Here is a 9154-nt window from a genome sequence, read left to right as displayed (position 1 = left end):
AACATACTTTCAGAGAAAAAAAGCAGTAAATGCAACCCCAGTTCCAATGAAGTTGGGACATTGTGTGAAATGTAAATAAAAACAGAATACACTCATACAATGATTTGCAAATCCTCTTCAACCTTTATTCAATTGAATACACCACAAACACAAGATAGTTAATGTTCAAACTGATAGACTTTTTTGTGTGTGTGTGCAAATACTTGCTCATTTTGAAATGGATGCCTGCAACATGTTTCAAAAAAAGCTGGAACAGGGGCAACAAAAGACTGGAAAAGTTGACGAATGCTCAAAAAACACCTGTTTGGAACATTCCACAACAGGTTTTCAATTTCAACTTTTCATTTATATAGCGCCAAATCACACAGGTAAGGTCTAACCTTACCAACCCCCAGAGCAACAGTGGTAAGGAAAAATTCCCTCTGAGGGATAAACCTCAAGCAGACCAGACTCAAAGGGGTGACCCTCTGCTTGGGCTATGCTACAAACATAAATTACAGAACAATTCACAGACGAATATACAAGAAATGCTATTGGCGCACAGGACAGTCGCCAACACAAATACAACTCCCATCTCTGGATGGAGCTGCACCTTAAACAGAGAGAAAAAAAACAGAATCTGGCATCAGAAAGACAAAAAATACTTTAGAATTTGCCAGCATTAAACAACAAGAAAAACAGAAGAAATACTAAGGTGATCGCCAGCCACTAGCCCTAAACTTCACTAAAAGACCCAGAATTTAGGTAAAGTTGAGGCCGCAGCTCGCTCCAATTACTAATAAATGAATTAAAAAGAGTAAAAAGCGTAAAACAAAACTGTAACAGTATGCTAGCCAAATGAAAGGGAAAATAAGTGCGTTCGAAGTCTGGACTTGAAAATCTCCACAGAATCTGACTTTTATTGACGCAAGGAGATCATGCCACAGAACAGGAGCACGATAAGAGAAAACTCTGTGAAACGCAGACTTCTTTTTCACCTTAGGGACACAAAGTAGTCCTGCACCCTGAGAACGTAAAGCCCTAAGGTTAATCGGAAACAGGTGAGTGTCATGATTGGGTATAAAAGGAGCATCCCCAAAAGGCTCAGTCATTCACAAGCAAAGGTGGTGTGAGGATCACCACTTTGTGAACAACTGCATTAAAAAAATTGTCCAATAGTTTATAAGAACAATGTTTCTTAATGTTCAATTGCAAGGAATTTAGGGATTCCATCATCTACAGTCCATAATATAATCAGAAGATTCAGAGCAGCTACACGTAAGCGGCAAGGCCGAAAACCAACATTGAATGCCCGTGACCTTCGATTCCTTGGTGCTGTGGAGGAGCTGGGAAAGTTGCTCTAGTTCTCGTGGTTGTAGCTGCACCATCTGGAAATGGAGAGGTCTCAGTGTCTGGATCACTGATTTTTATTTACTCACTGGATGGAGGACCGGGTCGGATCTGCTCCTTCGCTGGCTGTTGCCAGAGCGTTGCCATCTTGGTTAGCGTCCAACAACCAGACATAGAAATCAATGGGCATGATCAATGTTTGAGAGTTTCACCATAAATCTGCATTTTCCGTGCAGTTATATTTATTCAAACTCAGTCCCACATTTGTACAGCCAATATTTGTCCAAACAAATACAGAAGAGGATCAGACTGTTTATATAATAGACTAATGAATTTGTTTGTCCCAGTCCAGATAGAAAATAATACCATCCCACACTATGTCTGCCACGACACCAGATAGTCTGATCCTTAATTAATTTCATTAGAAAGTTAAGTTAAAGATGGGAAATAATCAGCAACACACTCGCATCATATTAAAGATATGAATATTAAAGACTGTTCTTAACCCACCTGCCGCGTCGCTTTTACAGAGCGTTTCTCTGCGAAAATTTCAAATAATATAAATAAAATGAAACCCAGCCAGAGTGAAAGTAAGATTATTCAGTCGTTTCTGGACCAAGTTGACCCACTAAATTGAGAGAAATCATTTCCATTCTATGAATTTGCTCTTACAGAATATCTCAGGATGGAAAACCTGATGTGAAGAACAAACCTGAGGCTAATTAAAAAGAGATGAAATGAGGCATATGAAAGTGAGACTTCTAAATGAATGGTAAGATATTTATCATGACAAAACATTCAGACAGTAAAACTGACGTCACTACTTTACAGAATACAGATCGACACAAAATAATTTTCTAACCTTTTTCATCAATTTTAGTAATTTCCCCACATCAATTATATTACATATAATACACACTTATGAAAGCTCAGTCCACAATTATAATAATAAATTTTATTTGTACCGCACTTTATATTTGAATGCAAATCTCAAAGTGCACATAAAACAGCAATAAAAGAGATAAGATAAAATTACAATACATCATACATACATTAGTTAAAAACGAGCTGTAAGCTTTTCTAAAAAGGAAGGTTTTTAATCCTTTCTTAAAAGCATCCACCGTCTGTGGGGCCCTGAGGTTAGGGTGGTTCAAAAAAAATAAAAGTTGGAAATTCATTACTCTCACCCCTTCATTTTATGATGCTTTGGGAAAAAAGAAAGCCTGCCAAATATTTTTGTCATACATTAATATTTAGAGGTAGCACATCATAGCTGAAGGTTGTAAATATATCAATTATCACTGCCCGAGTGCCCATGCAATAGGTTATCCATTATCCAGTATCTAATCACATCACTTATAAAGAGGATAGAAGTTAACCACCTGAGTGTAACTAAAGTATAATTTTATATTCAATTTAAAACTATACCTGGGTTTAAATATTTCTCACAAACAACATACTTTCAAAAATGTTATTTTAGGCTACAAGCTGAAAATTTTGCTTCAATTCACAGCTTCTTTTCTTTCAGATCTTTGGTGATGGTGAATCTAACATGAGAAATGTAAAAAGAGACACTTGCTGACTTAACATGCTTAACCATTAACTGGAAACTTCAGTAAAACATGTCAGCTACTAGAAGTAGAACATTTGTATACCTTATTGGTTCCACCGACTGAAATAAAGGGAAACAAATTGCCCTCAAATGGGCAAATACTCAAGGTATTTTTCTTCAAACACACTGATTTGAAGAAAACTGTCCATGATGCTGCTGTGACCTCTATAGACATGGCAATTCCTTTTTGGGAGAGAGCTAGAATCCCACTGAGGGCAAAGCAGCTGATCACAAAGTTAGAAAAGATGTTCGGAAAATGGAAAACATTGAAAAAGACCAAGAATCGCAATACAGACAAGCAGAAGAAAGATGAAACAGTGTTTTATGAATCTTTGGAGGACTTGTTTGACATGGCACATCAGGATGTCCTAACAATGATAAAGTTTGAAGATGACAGACAGTTCCTACTTGCGAGAGAAAGGTAGAGGATGCATGACAGGCATAGATAAAATACAAACTGCCAAAGAACAAAGAGCAGAAAAAAGGAAAGCTGCAGAAGCAAAATACAAAGAGAAACTCGAGGAGCCTGAACCATCTAATGTCTCACTACCTGACACTGTCTCCAGCCAGAGTGAAGAGAACACAGAAAGTCCAGATGAAGAATTTGTTATGCCAGTGCCACAAAAAGCCAGTAAAATTAAAGTTGTTGTAACACCAGGACTTGCAGCAGCATTGGATAGGACCAAAACAACAGACAGAAGTGTCACCTATATTCTGACTGAAACGGCAGCGAGTCTTGGTCATGATGCAAGCAACTTAAATATCATTATCATGTAAAGGATGTTCTCTTATGTTACACAGCTGTATAATTGGTTCTTGTGCTGATTCATACATTTTTGAATATTAAGTACTGCAAGGCATAAAGAATATTATTGTTTGGAGCTAGATCAAAATATATGTGGAAATATATAAAGCATAGACTTATTTAAATTTATCAATAATGAAACAGTATTTCATCAATAAAATGAAAATGCAATGTTTGATTGTTACAAAATCTTCGCTACCCCAGTATGTAGGTATTGTAGGAGCATGATACATGTACGAGAAGAACTGCATCTCACAATTCATGTTTTAGTGTTAACTATTTTATGGGATATGAAAAGATTTGATTTTCCAATGTATTGCCATAATTTCTGTCCTGACATATCAATATTAAACTGACAGAAATAATTTGGAAATATCTGGAAATGACCATACTATATGACAAAGTTATTGCGAGCAAAATCTTTAAGGGCTGTGTGCTACCAGTAAAAATTATTAGAGTTTTATGAAATTGTACACGATGTGTTTTTATGTTAGGTACAACAAATTTAGAGGGTGAGACTTGAAGTTTTTTGAAAAAAAAAATTTGACCATTTTTATGGACCACCCTAAGGCAGATGCAACAGGAGTCTGAAGTCCAGGACTACTAGGCTCGGGAACAGCTTCTACACACAGGCCATTAGGCTTCTCAGTAACTCTTGGAATGCTGCTTAAAACTACACAATATTGCACAAAATTGCCAATACTGCATAAACTATACATCCTCTAAAGTGTACAGAATACATTCTTCAGTCTAATGTGTATTTTATAATGGGTTTTCTTTTTTTTAATAATTTGATGTGAACTTTCTACAAGCAAATTTTCTAGGGAGAATGAACACAGTAAGAATTTCATTATGAGGTATATAACATGACAAGTTAAAAACATCTGATCTGAAGTCTAGGCGAGTTGGTGACATGCAGTGGTGCATCTGTGACCGGTGCAGCGTGGACAGTGTCTCCAGTCACAGCCACAGTGTGTTTTTGTTGCATTGCTCAGCCTCCGTTCTACTTTGCTGTTTTTGTTGCTGACTCAGCTGATCCTGTTGGACAGATTTAGTTTTACATTTCCTCCAGGTTCTTTTTTGGGGTTTTGTTTGCTTGTTTAGTTAAAGTCACTGGAGGAGTGTGAAAAGTTCTCAGGAACACCTTTGCTCTGATAACAGCACCACATCCTGCCTGACCGCTGCCTTATTCTTCTCACAACGTGAAGGTCGCGGGGTTGTGGCCACTGGGGTTTGGCACCACTAGATTATAATATCTTGTGTGTCCGTTAAAGTTTTCTATGTCCACTAGGGGGCTGATCAGCCGCGTTAGCAGCTTCACATCGGCTAACTGCACCCATTTGTTGCCATGATGTCAAAACGCCGGTGAAATGTGCGAGTCTGCAGCGAAAGTTCAAAGAGCAGGTTTGTGTTGTTGCTGTTGCTCATAAGTCTCTGTCTCAATTAGACTCTGGCAGGGAATCATGATTCGTGTGTGTGTGTGTGTGTGTGTGTGTGGTGGTGGTGGGGGGAGGGGTGTTCCGGTTCAACTCGCCGATTCAACGAAAATGGAATCACTTCTTGTCATGCATGAGGAAAACAAAAAAAATGCAAAGCAGCATGGAATGCGGTCACCGAACACAAGTTAATGTTTACTGTATTTTTCGGACTATAAGTCGCATTTTTTACATGATTTGGCCGGGGGTGCGACCTATACTCCAGAGCGACTTATAAATGAAAAATATACCGGTAGATTCTCAATTTACCGTAATAAAACAATTTTACATGACAGAGACGCTCTGTTTTAAAATGGCCACCGGAAACGGAAATGCAATGCATCATGGGCACTGTAGTATGGCGGCTGCCCTATAGGTCACGCTGGTTGCGATAACCAATCAGAGAACAGAACATTGGTTGCGTATTCCTCACCTCACCCAGACAATGATTGTGAAACAGCGTGTGAAGCAGACGAACACGGTGCTTGCTGTTATTCCAGGAGGACTAACAAAACAGTTTCAACCCTTGGATATCAGTGTGAGCAGAGTGTTTAAGTTGACGCTGAGAGCTGCGTGGGAGCACTGGGTGAGCGACGGCGGAGGATTAGCGTCTGCACTTGGAAGGAGCTGGCGTCGACACCACGGGGAGGTCATGAACTGTGCAGCTAGGTGCTGCACGAACATCGGCAGCTGACACCAGGTGTGTACTATGGTCCACAGCGGGTAATATGTTAGAAAAGAACCGTTCGGGTGGTTCGGCTCGCAACGTGGTCCGCAAAATACAAACATATCCGTAGGTAAAATGCAGCTCACGAGAGGGCACTCAAGGCTTGTGTGACTGTTCCTGCGACTTCTGACTACCATAAAAAAATAAAAATTTCAACATTACTGATAACTTAAGACAACGGAGAAGGCCCGAAAAAATGCCACCAAAAAGAAAATCATACTTTGCAGATTACAAGACTGGTGAAATATGCATCCGAAAACAGTAGCCGTCACAATATTATCATCTGAACTTTTCATGTTAACATACCTGTATGTCCATGCGATTTATAGTCCAGTGCGACTTATTTATGGTTTATTTTTCTTTATAATGGATAAAGTGGCTGCTGCGACTTATACTCCGGTGCGACTTATAGTCCGGAAAATACGATATATAGATTTATTTTTATTTATTTATTTTTTTAAATACAACCCCATGATGAATTTCACCCCGAATATGTGCTATCAATATTCCTGCTCTAGAAGGTTCTCATCCCTGAGAACTGCAAGGAAACAACGAATCTCTGCGTGACACTGCAAGGAAACAATGAATCTCTGACGCGCACAAAGGATCACGGGACCCTAAATTCAAGAATGGGGCAGCGCAGTCTTGTTTGAAACCCTGCATGATATTTGACCACTTCCGGGGACAACCTGCCAGTGGGCAACAAAAACACAGCATCAATTCACACGGAAAGATGGTGGACGGTTTTGTTTTCGGCTGCAATCACCACAGCAGAAAAGTGCTTTTTTTCCAGTGTAGAAGGGAAGAAAAAGCAAATGGGAGAGGCCGTGACGGTAAGTTTTAGCAAGATTTAATGTGAATAATGATAATGGGACTGCCCCCGGAAGTATGATTGTGTCATATGCTCTTTCATTTAAGCCCTTTATCGCCCATCCTCAAACCAGACTACGGTGCCCAACTGTTCTGCCCTGATGACAACTTCTTATTCTTAGTCTTTTCTGCAATGTCAGGCCTCCTACGCCCGCCCCCCCCCCCCCCCCCAAATGGTTGAAGCAGGTACTGCACCTTGTGAATATATTAAATTTGCACATTACAGTTGCAGTAAATTCAGCCAAACGGCTGTCTGCGGCACTGCTTGAGCGCACACCTTCTCCAATAAATGTCTTCTTTAAAGAATATTTTTAAAAATAGTTTGATCACAGAATGGCCCTAAAACTGGTACGTTTGAAGTTCATACTTTCCGTCTGCCTTCAGACGGTGGTTTGAGGTACGGCTGTCGAGTCTGCAGACAAAGGAAACACCAGCGTAAAAAGTAAATATTTACGAGTCACACAGGGTTAAACGTCTGGCCAGGCAAAAAAAAAAAAAGAAAAAAAAAAAGATCTACATACCAGACAGATGAGGAGGCGGCCCGTGCTGAGGAGTAAAACAGAACCAAAGAGACACAGATCAGGACAAAGGAACTACAACACTCGAAAAGCGGAGCTCATTTTTACATTTCAAATCCAAAAGATGTGACATTTGTCTCGACTGTGGTCACACTCACTGAAATCACAAGTCCTCTTAAAATTTTACAGTTGTATTTAACTTGTAGTTTTTCCCTAAATGAAAATGCCATTGCTCATTTATTGTAATGATGCATTATAATGATTTGACATGTAAAGAAATATTGAATTTTATGTTTTAAAAAGTTATTATGCAGTTATTATGTATTTTATGTACGTGCATCCGGGGGACTGTAGCTGGATCTCCAGCCTACAGATAACTCTTTGGGTTTGAGTTGGCGGCGGGTTTAGCACAACAACTGCCACAAAACACTTCACAACATTCAGCAGCAGCAGAAGAAGGGATCTCTTGTTTCTGCATGTTGTGGGAGTCACTCTGCAGCTGCCTTCCTTCCCCTGGAGGGCAAGCGCGCCTTTCAAAGAGGACAGAGAAAACCATTCGGAGCCTCAACTCTGGAAAAGACGAGACGACGGTAGAGCATCATGTGTCTCGTCTCTGGAGGGTGGCGACCGGTGCGAGGGCAAGGGATCACTTACTGCATGGCAGCATCCAGGTCCAAACCTGATGTGGCTCCTAGAACATCCTCTCTGTCAACAAGGACGGCCATCTTCTACTACTATGGAGGGCGCTATTTGGCAGTGGATGGACTGTCTGAGGTGGGAAAACCCCAGAAGTGGCCAGATCTCAGTGGGTGGATACATCTGCTTTCACTGTAGTTGCCCCAATAGTGGGTGTCGTGAGGGGGTGAGTGGCAGTCACTGTGGCGGACCATCTCCTTCTGAGATACCACTTGTGGCAATGAGCGTATTATGAGGCTCAGAGTGAATCATCTGGGATGTGGTGACCAAGCAGTTAAAGCGATGGGCTGAAGACCAGAAGATTTTCAGTTTAAATTCCAGTCAGACGAGAAAATCACTAAGGGCCCTTGGTCAAGGTGCTCAGTTGCTCCAGTGTACAGTTTAGCCCCTTGCATGGCATCATGCCGACACAAGTGTATTGGTGAATATGCAACATCACTGTAAAGCAATCTGAGCGTCATCTTCAGACAGAAGAGTGCTGTCATTGGATGTATCATCTACTGTCTCAGTCTACTGCTCCCCAACATGGTGAGCAACATCTTAGCAAGAAAGAGTTTTTACTTGCAGCTTCTGTTGGTGACTGAAGACCGCGCCAGAGGTGACGTTCCACTGCTCATAAATCACAGGGATCCCTCTGCATCCTGGTTTCGGTGTCCTGAACAGTACCACTTGACATGATGTCATACTGGTGGTGCTGCTAAGGAGGCTGAATAGATTCTCATGGAAAGATGCTGCGGATGCAGATTTGGATTGAGATCATTGGACCACCTTCTGTGGTCTAGTGATCCTCAACCTGTTCCTCCAAACCTACACCTCGAACCGCTGCAGTTATGTTGGGTCTCGGTCCTGCAGATGCTTCTGCTATAGAAGAAGAGCCTCTATTGTCCTCTGCATTTAACTATCCTAATTACAGTTAGACACAATCTAGGAGCAGTGGGCAGTTACAGTCCAGAGCACGGGGACCAACTCCAGATGTAGAGATGCTGCCTTGGTCATGGGCAGAGAAAGGAGCAGATCCTATAAGCATGTTTTTGATTGTGGGAGGAAACTGGAGTGCCCTGTCCCTTCAAGCAAGTTACGTTGAGCAGTTGTGTGAGGTGGATCCTCCTGCTGGGATGTTGG

The 9154-nt window shown here is 41.0% G+C and overlaps 1 protein-coding gene across 1 annotated transcript in view; it reads right to left on the bottom strand.

Annotated features, from left to right (window-relative positions):
- Positions 1–2029: 2029 nt before the first annotated feature.
- Positions 2030–9154, bottom strand: part of zgc:77151 (uncharacterized protein LOC337153 homolog) — a 106782-nt gene continuing 99657 nt past the window's right edge. The window contains exon 13 of the transcript XR_004562598.1: positions 2030–2041. The gene's annotated coding sequence lies outside the window, so the exon portion shown is untranslated. The remainder of the gene's footprint in view (positions 2042–9154) is intronic.

This window comes from Thalassophryne amazonica, chromosome 9 (genome assembly GCF_902500255.1).
Source record: "Thalassophryne amazonica chromosome 9, fThaAma1.1, whole genome shotgun sequence".
Taxonomy (NCBI): Eukaryota; Metazoa; Chordata; class Actinopteri; order Batrachoidiformes; family Batrachoididae; genus Thalassophryne; species Thalassophryne amazonica.
The sequence above is the reverse complement of the archived record's forward strand: the minus strand, read 5'-3'. Positions and strand labels throughout refer to the sequence as shown.